Below are 19779 nucleotides of genomic sequence, written 5' to 3' on the forward strand. Positions count from 1 at the left end.
TAAATCGATTTTTGCAAAACTCTTGATTTCACTCTCAATTTAGCTCACCAAGATGCTTAGGCAAAGTTTACAGGGAAAAAATATTATCTTCTTCTTTTTTTTTTTTTGTTTTTTTAATTTCGGGGGTTATTTAATTGTTTTGTTTATTGCATTTAGGCTGCATTCACAGCTGAGAGGCTACATTCCTCTAACATGAAATCACAAAATAGCAGCAAACAAACAAAAAACAAAAAAAAAATTTGGAGATATTGGGAATACTGAGAACAATAGAAGGGTTTTTTTAGTTAAAAATATATACTTGAATAGAAAGTTTTTAACAAAGCGTTTAGGTATTTAAGCTCTCAATTTGTTCAAGCACTGTGCTCCACAATGGTACTACTCATGGGTCTTTCTACTTGCCTACTGGATGGAGGAAGAGCCAAAGTTTACCCTCTTCAAGTCCGGACACTTTTACCCCCTTCCTGCCCAGGCCAATTTTCAGCTTTCAGTGCTGTCGCATTTTGAATGACAATTGCGCGGTCATGCAACATTGTACCCATTTGACATATTTAGCTTTTTTTTTTCCACAGAAATAGAGCCTTCTTTTGGTGGTATTTAATAACCACTGGGTGTTTTATTTTTTGCTTAACAAATGAAAAAGAGCAAAAATTTTGAAAAAACAAAAAGGTTTTCTTAGTTTCTATTATAAAATTTAGCAAACAGGTATTTTTTCTCCTAAACTGATGTGCGTTGATGAGGCTGCACTGATAGGCAACACTGATGAGGCGGCAGTGGTGGGCATTGATGAGGAGGCACTGATGAGGCTGCACTGATATGTTGCCCTGATGGGCACTGATAGGTGGCAATGATGGACACTGATAGGCGACGCTGATGGAAACTAATAGGCAGCATTGAAGGGCACTGACTGGTGGCACTGATAGGCGACACTGACAGGTGGCACAGACTGGCAGTACCAGGGGCAGACTGACAACTCATGGGGCCCCCGGGCAATAGGGGATCATGGGGCCCCTGTGTCCTTGCCCACACTCAAAAAAGCCTATAAAAAAGGTATCTGGGGCATTTCATGGGGCCCCCTACTGACCCCGGGCCCTCGGGCAGTGCCCGAGTGCTCGAATGGTCAGTCCGCCCCTGGGCAGTACTGATGGGCATAGATTGGCAGCACTGATGAGTACAGACTGGCAGAACTGCTGGCCACAGATTGGCGGCATTGATGGGAGGCACTGTTGGGCAATGATGGGCACTTTTGGGGCTGCACTGATAACCAGGGGACTGATAATCAGTGCCCTGATTATCAATGTAGATGTCTCCTTTCATAGTTATTGGTTATCAGCAGTACTTTCCTCACGCTGTGACAGCGTGAAGAAAGTACTACCGATAACCGGCAAGTGCATTTACATGGTGATCAGCTGTGATTAGACACAGCTGATCACGTAGTAAAAGACTGCTGTGATTGACCCTTTGCTGTATCATTTGATCAGGCACCCTACCAGAACTGGACAACCATGCTGCAGCTTTCATTTGGCTATGGTGCGGTCAAGAAGTGGTTAATGGGTTTAGCGCACCAACCAATCCCACCACAGGGAACCTCTTCTTGCACTGAGCAGTGTTCCTGAAAAACTCTGCACCATGGCAGGACTATCTGTTCTCTGGGATCTCCACCCTCCTGACTGAAGGTTGTGACTGCAACACAGCCCTAAATGTCCCTCACAAGACAGGGTCCTTTCACTACCTGAAAGTTACACATTGAAGGGTTCCTTTGATGACCCTGATTGTGCTATTTATAGTACATCTGCATCCCGAAACGGCCACCAAATTCTCATGATAGCTCATAATAGTGTTAAAACTAGACATAGACTTTCCCAAGATGGTGTATCATGGTCAGGTGTCAGGCTCGGAGAACAGTCGCTACAGCAGTAGAGAGGCTCCCACCAACCTACTGGATAAGTACATAAGCAGGTCACCCTGGTGGATGACACAGGCTCAGCCAAGGTGCGGGGTCTAAGCACTAATCAGTATTCACCCGAGCTCCTGATGGTGGATATGGGTTTTGTTTCGTGTCAATACCAAGTCGCAGTCCTCAGGATCACCCCACCAGGAGGTGAGCATGCCGGGGTCCAGAAGTAGACATAGCAGGTAGAAATCAAGTAGAAGCATAGTCAGCAAACAAGTCAAAGGTCGACAAAGAATGGTTGCAGGTTGGGATCAGGCAGAAATATAGTCGAGGAACAAGCTAATGGTTAGTAACAAGTGGTAGTAGATGTGGCGCCCCTCTAGTTAGCCAGGGGGAGCTATACAAGGTTTTTAGGCAGAGGCTGAATAGCAGCCTGGGCATGCATCAGCCTGGGTATGAGTCAACCAGGTCACCTGGGGTCAGGACCGCCCTTAGATATAATTGGGCCTGATCAGCAGGAACGGAGTCAGTGTGTGTTGGGTGGAAGATGGAGTAGGACGCTGGAGTGTGGAGCATGGGAAGGGGCCTACTTACAGGCAGGTGCCATTGTGCCACCGTATACCAAGAGGAACAGCCTAAGCAGCAGGGCAGGAGCCAGCCCAGCAGAAGGCCTGAAGGCAGCCACCAACCCATAAAGCTCTCAGGAAGGACAGTGTGAGTAACCTTACACCCCCTGTGCCGGATAAGGGGAGAGGGTAGTCAGGTGGGGAACTCAACTAGCTCCTCAGCTGGGACTGTTCGATTTGATCCCCTTGCCCAGGGAATACCCTTAGTACTGCTGGGTAATAAGGAAGATTCATCTGGGGTCTGAGGAAGTACAATGGAGAGCAGGAGTGCTCTCAAAGAAAAGAAGAGATTTTTTTGCTTGCTATCCATAGATTTGTACAGTACATAGTTTGTCCTCGTAGTTCACAGTTCCTTGGCCATGTATCCCTCAACCCCATCCAAGTTCATTACCCTTTAGTAAAATCACAAAAACAAGTCTAAGGACCAGTTATTGTACCTGTAATGATAAATAAATGAATGTAGCAGCAGTAACACGAGTCTACGCTCATTTCATTCTTCTTTGGAAGACTTTTAGATCTTTGTGTGAGCTCAGCGAGCTTTAGGAACCAAGAACAGATAAAGGGCAGTATCGCTAAAATCTTCTGATAGCGGCGCTATCTTTACAAATCTCTTACATTCATGATTTTTGGTTCAGAAATTATCTTCAAACCTGGCAGTTACTCCAAGTGACAGTTAAGAAAACACCCTTATCTGCCTGTGTGTGCGTTATCTCCTGTGTTCAGTTATTGTTGAGATGGCGACCAATCAGTGATAAGCATTGACAGGAAAGATACACCCTTACATTTGTAGCTTCAGTACATTTTAAAAAGAGGTTTTTTTTACACGATTGTATTCAACTCACCTAATGATCCAGAATGTGTCATTACCCATTGGTTTCTGTTACTGTTGAGCAATGGTTAAAGCTGAACTCCAGACAGGTAGACATGACACAGACTAATGCTGTTCTCTATTCAATTATACATCCTTAAAACTGTATTAAACCCAAAAGCAAACACTTACTATATTGCGGTTTACTAATCCTTATATGTTATGGCTGCATTGGGTTTCTTTTTTAGGCTTTCTTTCTTCCATTTTCATCTGGTGATCTGGCTAGGAAGTCTCTTGTTTTTTGGAAAAACAAGCTCTCCAGCAGAATGTATCAGTTACAGAGATGACACAAACTATTAAGAACTGATAGGGGTACTTACAAGCTTTTATTTATTCTTGTAAAACCCATATCCCAAAAGGAAATTAAAAATACTGTAACTGCTTATGAGCAGGAGTTTCAATTTGTTAGTGTATTTAAATCTGCTAGTACATCTAACACTCGCTCCAGACTGACAATACTTCTGTCCAAAGGTGCCCCCTGTGTTCCTTCATTCAGAGTGGGGGCACTCTAAAACAGGAGGTGTGTTACTGGCCAAATCGCCTGGTGAAAACAAAGGGAATAAAGCCTAAGAAAGGAAAACTAATGCAGCCACCACATCTAATGACTGGTAAGCTGCAATACATTCCATTTTTTTTAGATTTTCAGTACCTAAATTTGACCTGGTATCAGCCTCTTGCAGTCCCTGTGCAGCAGAGCTTAGACCGGGGAAGGAAGAAGCAGCAAAAGAAGCCAACTAGTTGTGCTGCAGAGCAAGGTCCATGCTCATACAGTAGAAGGGGCGATTATAGTGGTTGTTATCCCTTACATACTGTATACCCAGTGAAGTGACTGGCCTCAGGTGATACACAGAGATGAAACAAATCCTCCTACATAAGTTGTACCTGTTTGTAGCACTCTCTTCTCTACATCCATTTAAAGTCCAGAAGTTTGTTTTAGCTGTCAGAAAAAAGGGGGCAGTGAAATGAAATTTTGCTCTGCAGAGCTCAGTGAGGAGAGCTCTAAGAGCTGATTTGAGAGAAGAGACCCCCTCCCCCCCTCCCCTTCATCCAAACAGCTCACAGGAACAGAGCTGTCAATCTGTTGCAGGCCCCTCCTCTGTCACCATTTTTCTCTTGGTGTCAGGAAAACTTGTCAGAAGTGACTCATGGTGATAGCAGAGGAACAAAGCAGCAGCCAGAAATGACGCTTAGTGCTCTTAATTGCGACAAGTACACACTATAGAGGGATATGTTGTGTTCATATTTCATGTCTGAGGTTTACAACCACTTTAACCAGATACAGCCAAATCATCACAACTACACTACCAACATAATCTAATTTTGGGAAGGGAAACCCCTGAAATGGGCCTAACCCACTATTTTAAACAGCACCACCAAAGACACAGAAACCCCTGCCTTCTGCTGTATCCCAAAACTGTTGCTAAAAGGACTAACATTGACAATAGGGAAATAGGGAGGAGACAAAAAGAAGAGCCTCGGGGGAGGGAGAGCAGGAGGAACCTGTCTGATGTTGGCTAACCTCCGAATCTCCCACCCCTCAGCCACCAAGATCCAACCCCTTGTGACTCCCATCCCGTCAATCAGGTAAGTTCCTTTTCTCCTTATTTAAAACTGAATAAAATGAACATGGACCACTCCTCCGTTCTGTAAGCCCCAGCCATGCGCTAGCTGTGCTTATAGCTCCAGGCCTTGTTCTTTCTCATCGTTGACTTAAATCCATTGTTATAGTAATACACATATCTCTATGGCATAATGTTTGTCATGAGGTCATGGCTAATTACAGATGCACAAACACTCTGCAGGCACAGAACATACGTGCCATAGCTTCCAGTACTTAGATAGTATTGATTGCTTGTAATGCATGCACTGGGAAGGATAGATAGACCACTATATAAAAGACAAACTTTCCCAACGCACCCACACCTACTAGCCAGCAAAGAGTACCTGTCTAATCTGTTTCTAAACTAAAATAAAATCTGAGGCCTCCAAAGTGAAACTCCACTATATCTAAGCACTAACTAAGAACACTATTTATATTCAAATATTCTTTATTGAAGGATTTTAACAAACAAGTGAGGATATACAAACATCAACATGAGAAGGTTCACATTTGGGAAGAGCAATTGCATGAAAGAGAAAAGATGGAAGATCCCCACCATTTGGCCGGGGACCTAGGGGTCCTCGTCTTATGTACATGAGAGGTATGCTCGGTGTAATGTGAACCATGTTGGTGCATTAGTAAAATGTAGGTAGGGATAAAACACAGGGGGGGATGGAGGCACCATTTCAGTGGGTATAGGAAATGTTAGATCGGTATTTATTAGCCATCAATGTATTGAGCAATTGGGATTTTTTAACCATCGAGACCATTGAATCGTAAATTTGTGGTAGGAGGAGTTGTGAAGGGCTATTCTTCTTTCCATCTCACATTGGAGATTAAGGTCGGATATGTGAGAACACTATTTAAAGTGGTTATAATAGTTAGGTTTTTTTTATCTTTAAAATAACAAACGTATCATAGTTACCTGTTTGGTGTAATGGTTTTACACAGTGCCCCGATCCTCCACTTCTGGGTCCCCATTGGCGCTTCTGGCCCCTTTCATCCCTGCTGAGTGCCCCCAGAGCAAGCTGCTTGTTCTGGGGGCACTAGTGAGTGCTCGCTCCCAACCCACATCTGTGTTTCTAAGGGACCCTTTTCAGCTATAACAGCTTCAACTCTTCTGAGAAGGCTGTCCACAAGGATTAGGAGGGTGTCTATGGGAATGTTTGACCATTCTTCCAGAAGCACATTTGTGAGGTCAGGCACTGATGTCGGACGAGATGGCCTGGCTTGCAGTCTCCACTCTAATTCATCCCAAAGGTGTTCTATCAGGTTGAGGTCAGGACTCTGAGCAGGCCAGTCAAGTTCCTCCACCCCAAACTCACTCTTTCATGTCTTTATGGACTTGCTTTGTGCACTGGTGCGCAGTCATGTTGGAACAGGAAGGGGCCATCCCCAAACTGTTTCCACAAAGTTGGGAGCATGAAATGTCTTGATATGCTGACACCTTAAGTGCTAAGGGGCCAAGCCTGACCCCTGAAAAACAACACCACACCATAACCCCTTTCCACCAAACTTTACACATTGGCACAATGCAGTCAGGCAAGTACCTTTCTGGCAACCACCAAACCCAGACCCGTCCATCGGATTGCCAGACAGAGAAGTGTGAGTTGTCACTCCAGAGAACACGTCTCCACTGCTCTAGAGTCTAGTGGCAGCATGCTTTACACCACTGCATCCGACGCTTTGCTTTACACTTGGTGATGTAAGGCTTGCATACAGCTGCTCGGCCATGGAAACCGATTTCCTGAAGCTCTCTACGCACTGTTGTTGTGCTAATCTGAAGACCACATGAAGTTTCGAGGTCTTTAGCTATTGACTCTGCTCACAAATGTTTGTAGAAGTAGTCTGCATGCCTAGGTGCTTGATTTTATACACCTGTGGTCATGGAGGTGATTGGAACACCTGAATCCAATGATTTGAAGGGCTGGCCCAATACTTTTGGCAATATAGTGTATCTTCCTAACTAATTACTGATGCTAGCAGCATAAGGATTTAAAATAATCAATGTTGATTGAGGGGGTTTAGTAGAATTTTGTTAGAAATGTTTTGTTTTCTAATCAGTGGGGTCAAATTGTAGTTCGTTTTCAATCGAGATGTTTTCTCGTGATTAGAAAATTCAAAAATAGCAGGATAGAAAATTTTCTCAAAGCATTTTGGACAGTGACCGTGGTTTTCATTCAGGAGCTTACTTCAGGAAGTACTTTTGAACAACGTTCATCAAGTCATCAAATACACCGATGAGAATTTCCGTTCGAATGTTCATTTGAAAATCTACTTGTGTATGGTAGGCTGTAGAGTAGTAGAATCTTCTATCGTGTTGGCCAGGAAATTGTAGAACAAAAAGGCTAATTATTCTGTATTTGCAGTAAGAACTAGGAGGGTTAATTACTGTCAATGAGATAACACAGGAATTGTGCAAAAGACAAAGGAGAACTCTGAATTTCTAATTTAATCAACAGGTATGTTTGGCAATTTTCAAATATATATAACAAAAGGATCTGTATATTTAACAGACCAAAAGTGAGCAAATAACAGAAGTTCACTGTTATGGATTAAACTTACATATATCCAGTGAAGTGACCGGCCTCAGATGATATACAGAGATGAAAAAAATCCTCCTACATGAGTTGTACCTGTCTATCTACAACTGTTTGCTCCCTACATCCATTCAAAGTGCAGGATTTACACAGGTTCTCTTAGTGCTAAAAAGCAGGGGGTGGAGAGCTGAAGTTACATCAGTGGGGAGAGCTCTGAGAGCTGATTGGAGGGAAGGGACACATCCCACTTCATACAGCTCACAGGAACAGAGCTATGGCTGTCAATCACAGGCTGTGCCCTCCCCGTCACCATTTTTCTATTGATGTCAGGAAAACTTGTCTGAAGTGATTCTTTGTGCTAAATATATAGGGGTTGATTTATTAAAGACGAATAGACTGTGCACTCTTCAAAGTGCAGCTGACCCAGAACTTAGTAAATAAGATAAAGCTTTAGTTTGCAAAAAATATCCAATCACATACATGGAAAATTTAAAAAGAGCATTTTTGCTTGCACATGATTGGATGATGGAAGTCAGCAAAACTTCTGCTCATTTACTAAGCTCTGGAGCAACTGCACTTTGTAATGTGCACAGTTTAGTAAATTACCTTTAGTAAATCAACCTCATAGTATATGTCTGTTTTTTTGTGCATTATGGTGCATTTGCTGCCAAATCAAATGTATTGGCCTGCTTAACACAATGCACGTTAATACATGAATATTGCACTTTAACCATGTGGGCGGTTCTGCAACTTATTAGTGTCAACAGCAGGGGCAGACTGACAACTCATGGGGCCCCCGGGCAATAGGGGATCATGGGGCCCCTGTGTCCTTGCCCAAACTCAAAAAAGCCTATAAAAAAGGCACCAGGGGCATATCATGGGGCCCCCTACTGACCCCAGGCCCTCGGGCAGTGCCCGAGTTTCCAAATGGTCAGTCCGCCCCTGGTCAACAGCCAATTACTGCTGACTTTTGTCTCAGTTAAAGTTTTCTTTGAAGCTGTGTCCAAAAAAAGGCAGAAAGAGGGCAATGGACTAATCATCAGTACCTTGCACGGTTTTGCTTCCTCATGCAAGCCTCCAGCAAGAAGAAAAGTGAGCAGCACAGCAGTGATACCACCAAATCTCACTTCATATCTTCTGAGACTACCAGTCACAGGCTGTAGACTCAGGAGTGCCTAGGCACACTTGTGGGCAGGGCCAGGCACTTGGTACCCAGAAAGGAGAGAATGCACACAGAGACCAGAGATTGCGTGTATTACTAGAAAAGTCCAGACAAGGTGGTAACAGAGACAATGTAATGTAGCCCCCTCTAGTGTACATGGGTTTTTTTGTGTTCAGTTAGAGTGGTGTTTCTCAAACTTTTTAACCCAGAGGAACCCCTAAAATAATTTTCAGGTCTCGGGGAACCCTTACTTAATCACTTCAAGTCCGCACACTTTCACTCCCTTCCTGTCCAGGCCAATTTTCAGTTTTCAGTGCTATCACACTTTGAATGACAATTGCGCGGTCATGCAACACTGTACCCATACGGGTTTTTTAGCATTTTTTTGAGACAGATAAAACTTTATTTTGGTGGTATTTATTCACCACTGGAATTTTTATTTTTTTGCTATATAAATGAAAAAGTCCAAACATTTTGAAAAATCTTATAAAATTTTGCAAATAAATAATCTTTCTTCATAAATCTTGGCCAAAATGTATTCAGCTATCTTTTTAGTAACAAAAAAATAACCCATATTAGTTTATAACCAAAAATGATAATTTTTACAAATTTTGCTTTACATTTTTATTGAATTTTTTATATTATTATTTATGTTTTGTTTTTTTAACATACTGTCACCCTAGCAGTACAGTGTCACCATAGTGACACTGTACTACTTGTGGGGGGTGATTAAGATTTATTTTCTTTTTTTACACTGATTGCTTTTACACCCATAAAGGCTGTAAAAGCAATCGTTCCCTCTTAGATTGTAAGCTCCGAAGAGCAGGGCCCTCCTATCCCTCTTGTATCGAACTGTATTTTTGCTGTATTTTCTCCCGTTATATTGTAAAGCGCTGAGCAAACTGTTGGCGCTATATAAATCCTGTATAATAATAATAATAATTTCTATTTCTCTCTAGTTGCATTCTTGCAGCCTTTGAGAAATACTGTGTGCAGTGTGCGGGATACATCATGGAGCATGCGCAGAGTTAGGGATACATCATGGAAAATGTGCAGTGTGCGGGATACATCATGGAAAATGCTCAGTGTGCGGGATACATCATGGAGCATGAGCGGTGTGCGGGATACATCATGGAGCATGCTCAGTGTGCCGGATACATTATGGAGCATGAGCAGTGTGCGGGATACATCATGGAACATGCTCAGTGTGCCGGATACATTATGGAGCATGCGCAGTGTCCGGGATACATCATGGAGCATGAGCAGTGTGCGGGATACATCATGGAGCATGCGCAGTGTCTGGGATACATCATGGGGCATGAGCGGTGTGCGGGATACATCATGGAGCATGAGCGGTGTGCGGGATACATCATGGAGCATGCTCAGTGTGCCGGATACATTATGGAGCATGCGCAGTGTGCGGGATACATCATGGAGCAGGCACAGTGTGCGGGATATATCATGGAACATGCTCAGTGTGTCGGATACATTATGGAGCATGCGCAGTGTGCGGGATACATCATGGAGCAGGCACAGTGTGCTGGATACATCATGGAACATGCGCAGTGTCTGGGATACATCATGGGGCATGAGTGGTGTGCGGGATACATCATGGAGCATGAGCGGTGTGCGGGATACATCATGGAGCATGAGCGGTGTGCGGGATACATCATGGAGCATGCGCAGTGTCTGGGATACATCATGGGGCATGAGTGGTGTGCGGGATACATCATGGAGCATGAGCGGTGTGTGGGATACATCATGGAGCATGCTTAGTGTGTGGGATACATCATGGAGCATGAGCGGTGTGCGGGATACATCATGGAGCATGAGCGGTGTGCGGGATACATCATGGAGCATGAGCGGTGTGGGGGATACATCATGGAGCATGAGCAGTGTGCGGGATACATCATGGAGCATGCTCAGTGTGCCGGATACATCCTGGAGCATGAGCAGTGTGCGGGATACATCATGGAGCATGAGCGCTGTGCGGGATACATCATGGAGCATGAGCGGTGTGCGGGATACATCATGGAGTATGAGCAGTGTGCGGGATACATCATGGAGCATGAGCGGTGTGCGGGATACATCATGGAGCATGAGCGGTGTGCGGGATACATCATGGAGCATGAGTGGTGTGCGGGATACATCATGGAGCATGAGCAGTGTCCAGGATACATCATGGAGCATGAGCAGTGTGTGGGATACATCATGGAGCATGCATAGTGTGTGGGATACATCATGCAACAAGCGAGTTGTGCAGGATACATCATGGAGCATGCGCAGTGTGCCGGATACATCATGGAGCATGAGCAGTGTGTGGGATACATCATGGAGCATGCGCAATGTGCGGGATACATCATGGAGCATGCTCAGTGTGCGAGATACATCATGGAGCATGCTCAGTGTGCGGGATACATCATGGAGCATGCGCAATGTGCGGGATACATCATGGAGCATGCTCAGTGTGCGGGATACATCATGGAGCATGCGCAATGTGCGGGATACATCATGGAGCATGCGCAATGTGCGGGATACATCATGCTCTGTGTGGCATTTAGTGCCCAAAGCCTCCTGGGCTGTGTGGTGTTGCTCTCCCAAGAGACTACATTTGCTGGGGCTTCATCACTCATACCTAGGCGAGAAAGGCAGAACCCCAGTGTTCTTTAATAAAAAAATAAAAAGGTATTTGTATTAAAAAAAAAAGAAGTCAAACATATTATAGGTGGGCAGGAGGCGTCAGATAAATAAATGTAAAAGTAAAACCGAAGGTCCGCTTGAATTTGCCTGGAAAGTACATAACATATTATGTTTTCTGTCTCAGAGTTGCTTAAGTTTTTGGAACAATCTTCTCTCCCACCCCTCCCCTCCTCCTCTTCCTCCCACCCGTCCCAGAGTGTCAGTGATCAGACCACAAGATCAGCAAGCGGCCAAAACAATGGGCAATGTTGTCGGCGTTTTTTTAACTCCTGTAATAAATGAGCATATGCTTTCAGCAAATTAGTCAGTGATCTGGGGCAAAGGAAAGCAGAAGTTAAAGCTTTTTTTCTTTTCTTTATTTGTGTGACGGGTCACTGTCTTTTGTTTGCTTCTTGGACAAGAAGGAAGCATTAGAGCTTCACAGAGCAATACTGGAGGATTTGGCTTGATTTGTGGCAGAGAACATAAGGGTTTGGATTGCTGGTAAATTATTACACAAACTTCCATTTGAGAGGATTTCTCACTAGTCTTTGGCTTTTTTTTTATAATCCTGAAAGATTGAATGACAACACAAGTCAACAAGTATAGATATGTCACATATACTGTACATATTAACAGCCTAAGGGCTCTTTCAAACGGGCGTTCCGTATGTCCGTTTTTCATATGTCTGTTTACGGATGAAAAATGGACACCCATGTATTTCTATTGACGTCTATTAATGTTTGCATCCATTAACATCCGTTTTTTTGATTGGAAGAAAACCCTATATTTCTTCCAAAAAAAAGGAATGGATGAAAAACGTATGTAAATGGATGTAAACGGACAAAAAACGGATGTAAATGGATGTACATGGATAAATGGCTCATTTTTGGATTGGTAAAGAATGTAAAAAAAACGGATATAAACTGATGAAAAACAGATGTGAACTGATCCGTTTTTTCTTGGAAAGAATGTGACTGAACCGATGAAAAAACCAGAACACCCGTGTGAAAGGACCCTTAAAGATGCAAGCTTTCATATTCTACATAGCAGCTGCAATTGGAAAGCTTGAGCCTGGGTCAGGGGCAGACTGACAACTCATGGGGCCCCTGGGCAATAGGGGATCATGGGGCCCCCGTGTCCTTGCCCAAGCTCAAAAAAGCCTATGAAAAAGGGCATCTCATGGGGCCCCCTACTGACCCCAGGCCCTCGGGCGGTGCCCGAGTTTCCAAATGGTCAGTCCACCCCTGGCCTGGGTTCATATATATGCGGTGCGGTATATTGCATGTGATTCACACAGGAATTGCACCGCATTTGTGTGCAAATCACATGCGATTTGTGTGCAGTGCGATTGGAGCCTACATTTTGTATTTTGGTATTCACCAAAAAGGTGCAGGACCCTTTTTTTGGTCCGCACTAGAATCGGACCGTATGAGTATTCACATCTATGTAATCCGATTCTGCACCTCGCACTGCGTTTTGCGGACCGCTTTTGGGGTGTTGTTAACTTAACATACACACCAGCAGCGGTTAGCATGAACGGGGTGCGATTCTGATGCGGTGCGGAATTCGCACAGAAAACGCTGTGAATTACACACCGCATCAGTGTGAACCCAGGGCTCAATATTGGTGGCTCTGAACAATACACTCCTTACTCCAATACATTCCTTATTTAATACACTTTAAAGGGAAATTAAAATGGTTTAGAATCAACTTTAATTAATTGTATATACTTTTAAATATTTGATATATTTTTTTTACTATATAAAATATGTATTCCTCAATTAAACTTTATTGTAGGATACTCTGGTATCACTTAGAAATGATGTGTCTTCCTACACACCAGAATCTGTTTGCTTTCAGACTATCTCCTTATAATTAAAAGTCTGCATAAAGCCCAACAGAGTTGGTAAGGGGGAAATTCATCTGTGGGTGCAGGCAAATCTTCAGCTACTGAGATTTATAAACTATATATTCCATGTATATACTCTATAGCAGGGGCGGACTGACAACTCATGGGGCCCCCGGGCAATAGGGGATCATGGGGCCCCTGTGTCCTTGCCCAAACTCAAAAAAGCCTATGAAAAGGGTACCAGGGGCATCTCATGGGGCCCCCTACTGACCCCGGGCCCTCAGGCAGTGCCTGAGTTTCCAAATGGTCAGTCCACCCCAGCTCTATAGATAATATAAAATGTCATACCTATCCTACTTAAAAAGATAGATATTAGAGAAAAGAATATAGTTATAACTTACTTTTCCTACCTGTCTGAGCTGCCGATCTTTGCTGTAATGAAGAGAAAGTGCCACCTGAATTTATTCTCTCCTGAGAAGAGGAGATTAAGGGGGGATATGATCTCCATGTATAAATACATCAGTGGTTCATATAGTGAACTCGGTGTAGAGCTATTCACCCTGAGGTCATCACAGAGGACAAGGGGGCACTCTTTACGTCTGGAGGAAAAGAAATCTCCAAACACGGAAAGGTTTCTTCACAGTGAGAGCTGTGAAAATGTGGAATAGACTCCCTCAAGAGTTGGTTCTGGCCAGCTCAGTGGATTGCTTTAAAAAAGTCCTGGATTGTTTCTTAGATAAACAGAATATAACTGGATACTAACATTTATAGGTAAAGTTGATCCATGGAATATCCGATTGCCTCTCGGGGGATCATGAAGGAATTATTTTCCCTGCAGGAGCAAATTGGATCATGCTTTGCTGGTTTTTTTTTGCCTTCCTCTGGTTCAACTGTGGGTATAGGTCTATAACTTTTTTTTTTCTCTATGGTTGAACTGGATGAACATTTGTCTTTTTTCAGCCAGACTATGTAACCTGAAAAGCCTTGAGTATCAGATTCTTGGTCCCCCCTCTACACACTGTGGCTCTTCCCACCAGCCCCTTATGTCACTACAGGTCTTATAGGAGCTGGCAGGTTGAACCACTAAGTGCAGCGGGGGACCAGTAACCTGACACTTCCAAACGTGTTGGATTCTAAAGATTCTTTAGTTGGTGGTTTTCCTTCATTACAGCACAGATCGTTGGCATGGGCAGGGAATACTGGCTAGGGAAGATTGTCACCTTTGCTTTGAGGTTCTGTTCACACTACTGTGATGTAATTTTGCAGTAGTTTTCAGTGTGATTATGTAGTGCGACTTTGATGCGAATTGGCTGCATTTTCGCATATTCTATGGGGCCAAGCTGCATTCTAAATCACACCAAAGTAGCACAGGAACCTTTTCCAAAATCGCACCGTGCTTGATGAGAATGAGAACCATTGAATATAATGTGATTTGCCTTGTCATGCAATTCTGTGCGACTCAGAAATCGCACTAGTGTGAACCATCACTGAATGGGCAATGCGACAGGTTCTCTTTAACATTAGCCAGATAGGAGAAAGATTTATGCTTCTTGAGAACAGTTTGAACCCCACCAGATGACAATCACACACTGTAGGTCCGGGTAACCTTGCAACACGAAAATCGCTGGGCAGAATGTTTGTTCAATTCTCTTCTGGAAATCCAAGATGGCAACACACAGCAGGTCATGTACCGAATACATATGTGCAAGATTAAATACAAATATACGGTAATAAAAGATAACCATCCATTACTTTACTCTGTTTTGTTTTATTATTACTTTGCAAAATGTGTCTCAGAGGCTTCAATGAGCGCGTTTCTGTTTTTCATAAAAACAAGAATTGGTACAAGAACCACAATAATACAATATAAGTATATCGTAATGATATAAATTATTACCTAAGGGCATGTTGTAATGACCTATACAGCCCACCACTCTGTCCAATGTCAATTAAAATGTTATAAAATATCAATAAAGTTGTGTTTGAAATAATGTAACTTCAGAAGACAACCAATGTGAAAATACAAGACTTTTGCTTTGTTTATTTGTTTTGTGCAGCTCAGGATGTTTTTCTTGAAGATAAATATAAATGAAATTCAGTTACTAAAATTAAAAAAAAGAGAAAAGACATTTAAATCTGAACTTCGGCCAGCTTGTACAAATGTCCTTTTGGTAGATCCACCTTCTATAGTTAGGCTTTAAGGCTCTTTATAGAAAATCTGTCACCAACTTAAAAAAATGCAGGAAAAAACTATTTTTTTATTTTACATTTTTCAAAAATGTATGTTCAGTGTCTATGTGCAGTGTTTGCTCCCCCCGATCCCCCATTGTAATAGCTAGTGGGGGATCTTCTCCCTCCACTAGATGTCACAATTTAAAAAAAGATATCCGTTCATTTACAGAGTTCTGTAAATGGGAAACTACAAGTACTGACAGCCTTTGTGGCTGTCAGCTTGGCTTGTAGTTCTCAATGAGCTACCATGGTTAGCACTGTGGTAGTTCATTTGAGTCTTCAAGCAAGAGAGAGAAAGAGGGAGAGAGAGAGAGGAAGAGAGAGAGAGAGGGAGAGAGAGAGAGGGGGGGGGGGAGAGAGAAAAGAGAAGAGAAGGGACAAGAGAGAAAAGAGAAGAGAAAGAGAGAAAAGAGAAGAGAAAGAGAGAAAGAGAGAAAAGAAAGAAAGAAAGAAAGAAAGAGAGGGAGAGAGAGAGGGGGAGAGAGAAAAGAGAAGAGAAGAGAAAAGAAAGAGAGAGGGAGAGAGAGAAGAGAAGAGAAAGAAAGAGAGAGGGAGAGAGAAAAGAGAAGCGAAGAGAAAGAAAGAAAGAGAAAGAAAGAGAAAGAAAGAAAGGGAGGGAGAGAGAGGGGGGGGGGAGAAAAGAGAAGAGAAGAGAAAAGAAAGAAAGAGAGAGGGAGAGAGAAAAGAGAAGAGAAGAGAAAGAAAGAGAGAGGGAGAGAGAAAAGGGAAGAGAAGAGAAAGAAAGAGAGGGAGAGAGAAGAGAAGAGAGAAAGAAAGAAAGGGAGAGGGGGGGGGGGGAAAGAGAAGAGAAAAGAAAGAAAGAGAGAGAGAGAGAGAAAAGAGAAGAGAAAGAAAGAGAGAGGGAGAGAGAAAAGAGAAGAGAAGAGAAAGAAAGAGAGAGGGAGAGAGAAAAGAGAAGAGAAAGAAAGAGAGAGGGAGAGAGAAAAGAGAAGAGAAAAGAAAGAAAGAAAGAAAGAAAGAAAGAAAGAAAGAAAGGGAGGGAGAGAGAGGGGGGAAAGAGAAAAGAGAAGATAAAAGAAAGAAAGAGAGAGGGAGAGAGAAAAGAGAAGAGAAAGAAAGAAAGAGAGAAAGAAAGAAAGACAGAAAAGCTTCTAAGGCTCCCCCATAAATGATCCTTGTTCCATGGGATCATGTGTTCAGTGTCGTTACTGCTGTGGGAGCCTAGAGCAGCAATTTGTTCAGGACAGGTAAGTATTTCAAGGCGTCTTTTCTTTATTATACACTGTATAGTGTGGCAGGCGAGTGGAAATAGATGGGCTGGGTAATACAGCATAGGTCTGCTTTTAGTAGGCTCTGAACAAAAGAACAATTGTCATATGGGCTGTCACATCTCCAAAACCGTGAAGTGGTCAGAGATTCCCAGCATTCATGTGATGTAAAGATACAATGCATCTGTTCACATACTTAACGTACTATCCTGGAATGTTGTACACATGTGCAGAGGGCATATTTATTTCCTGCCACTATAAAGAGTCAGAATATCACCTCGGAATTATGAAGATGCAGGATTTGCATGGTCAGTTGACCCAGTTCCTCAGTCAGAGGGCATTACGAAGGCGAGTTACTCCTATGTTAGGTTTCATCAAGTTATGGAAAATGCAGCAGGGGGAGAGAGACTCAGTGGCTGAAGTGACATAGGTGGAAACAGGCCCTATTATACCAACAGCAAGGGTGAAAATTTTGCTTTGAGGGCAGGGGTGGACTGACCATTTGGAAACTAGGGCACTACCCGAGGGCCCTGGGTCAGTAGGGGGCCTCATGAGATGCCCCTGGTATCTTTTTCATAGGCTTTTTTGAGTTTGGGCAAGGACACAGGGGCCCCATGATCCCCTATTGCCCGGGGGCCCCATGAGTTGTCAGTCCGCCCCTGTTTGAGGGGTGCTCCCTAGATCATCTTCAAGAAAGATGAGGAGTACAACCATTGAAGTTGAAGTCTAGATATGATGAGTTTTACTAAATTACATTAATCCAGCTTGGCACGATGTACGTATGTACGCATATCTCATACGTGAGGGACCACTGTAGAAGGTGACAATCGCTGTAGTTATTACCGCTACTACAGTGATCTCTGCAACCTTCCAGGGCATGTGCTGAGTGTGCATAGTAACCACACAGGGTCACTTGCTTGGTGCCGCCACCAGTCTTCTACAGTGAACCTCCATCTCCACATAGATCAGCCAGGAATTAATAAAGATCATGCCTAGACTTCAGCTTTCAGGGGACAGTAAGGCAGAACAAAAGGAATTCCAAGTACAGATATTTTTGAGTATTAATTGGTCCAGCTTGGACCAATGTAAGTATGCATATTCCATACCTAATCCACGTGGAAGCACAGAATCACTGTAGTATCTGCTGTTACTACAGTGATCCTTGCCGATTTCCGGGTCCCACTACAAAGTAACTGGCCATCCTGCTACTTAGTAAACACATGAGGTCACTTGCTTGGCAGGGTTGCCATTCAGAAAGCCATTTGCATTTTCTCAATGAATGCAAGGTGTCTTTTGATTGGACCAGGTGGAGATTGTGACATCACTGCCCCGCCTCTGCACCTCATCCAATCAGAGAACCTTTAACTATCCATTGAGAAAATGCAAAGCATTCCCCGAAAGGCACCGAGTGACCCTCTGTGGTTACTATGCAGCAGGGCAGCCACTTGGCATTGGAACTGAAAGACTGTAAGGATCACTGTAGTATCGGTGGCTACCACAGGGATTGGCCAGATATGGAACATACAATCTTACATTGGTCAAAACCACCATACCTGGAATTCAGTTTTAAAAAAGAAGGTATTTGCGTGTCCTTACTTCCAGCACAAAACCCAAAAACAGGGAACCTAGTCTCGGCTTATAGGTACTGGTATGCTCTTGGAACCATTGGTGGATAGAACAGATATAGCCATAATTGTACAGAGCCAATCTTACTAACTTGCAAGCAGCTCTTTTAGGCTTCTTAGGCCTCATCAGTGCAAGATATGACTTTACTGACTCTATGCTGTGGGAATTTTGAGTCCAGGGGAACAGTACAACTTTTGTGTGAGGCTGTGGTGAGGCAGTGCAAAAGGAACCGAAAAGCCCACCTTTAGTGGGTTTGACAGTACCTTTTGTATTACCTTAATGGTTGTACTGTTCCTCAGGACTCAAAAGCCCCCCATCATGGAGCCAATAAAGCCAAATCTTGCAGTGATGAAGACTAAAGGTGTGGGTCTTCAGGCTTACCCTAAAGTCTAGGGGGGAGGATGTGTAGCCATCAGATTCTTTCCTCCCCTGCCTTGGCAATACTTGGCAACTCGGTTGGGTTCGGCTGATCATGGGAAGCGAGGTCTGCCAGAACCATTGGCTAGGTGGACCTAAATGTGCCTTACTCCCTTCAAGAGTTTAATACCCTTGAGGGGGTCAGGGAAGGATCATCCTCTTTGGGAGGAGCCAATTTGACACATACTACTGTGTGTGTTCACCTTTATTGGTTCACTTCAATGTTTTTTGTTTTTTTTTGTTACCCACACCATGGGCTCAAAAAAGCCCCCAAAAAGTTTACTGGCTCTGTAAAATTATGGTTAAATGGGCTATACCACAACAGTTCTGAATGCAATGATGACTAAAATGGTCAAAAAAAGAATACTTTGTATGACTCTGCCAGGGGTGGACTGACAACTCATGGGGCCCCCGGGCAATAGGGGATCATGGGGCCCCTGTGTCCTTGCCCAAACTCAAAAAAGCCTATGAAAAAGATACCAGGGGCATCTCATGGGGTCCCCTACTAACCCCGGGCCCTCGGGCAGTTTCCAAATGGTCAGTCTGCCCCTGGACTCTGCCCACATACCCATAAGCAGAGAGTAAGCTCCTTATCTTTTTAGTTTTGTTCTGGAAGTGGAAATCCCTTCTGTTTTAAAGTATTGTATATGTAAACCCTCACCCTGTAAATCAACCCGTTCAGTTTAAAACAGAAATGAAAGGCAAAACATTTGTGTATACATATAAAAAGCATTATAAATAATGTATTTCCCTTTTTATAAGTGATCACATAACCTCTGTTCTCAGCAGCATAGAGAGCTGAGGGAGGAGAAACAGCAGTACACGGATCTTCCCAGTGAATGGCTGTGCAGTGGGTGTGTCAGCAGAAGTGTGATTATTGGACTAGAGCAGACTGAGTTCATAGCAAAGCTAGAGAACTGACCACGCTGTGCTCCCATGCCTAGTGTGGTCAGTTTTTGATAGTAAAGCAGAGGGACTATCAGGAACACCAGGGATTTCTCACAAAGCCATACAAAGAGAACAGGATACTTTTTTTTATACAAGTCCATGGTACAAC

General features: G+C 43.4%; 1 long non-coding RNA gene across 1 annotated transcript in view; it reads left to right on the top strand.

Moving 5' to 3' along the window:
- The first annotated feature begins 2437 nt into the window (after nt 1-2437).
- LOC149460946 (uncharacterized) overlaps nt 2438-19779 on the top strand; it is a 96909-nt gene continuing 79567 nt past the window's right edge. Inside the window, exons 1-2 of the long non-coding RNA XR_016312980.1 lie at nt 2438-2605; nt 4927-4969. This is a non-coding gene — a long non-coding RNA (uncharacterized LOC149460946). The remainder of the gene's footprint in view (nt 2606-4926; nt 4970-19779) is intronic.

Source organism: Staurois parvus, unplaced genomic scaffold (assembly GCF_062004578.1).
Source record: "Staurois parvus isolate SC_StPar_1 unplaced genomic scaffold, SC_StPar_1.0 ptg000216l, whole genome shotgun sequence".
NCBI classification, from domain to species: Eukaryota; Metazoa; Chordata; class Amphibia; order Anura; family Ranidae; genus Staurois; species Staurois parvus.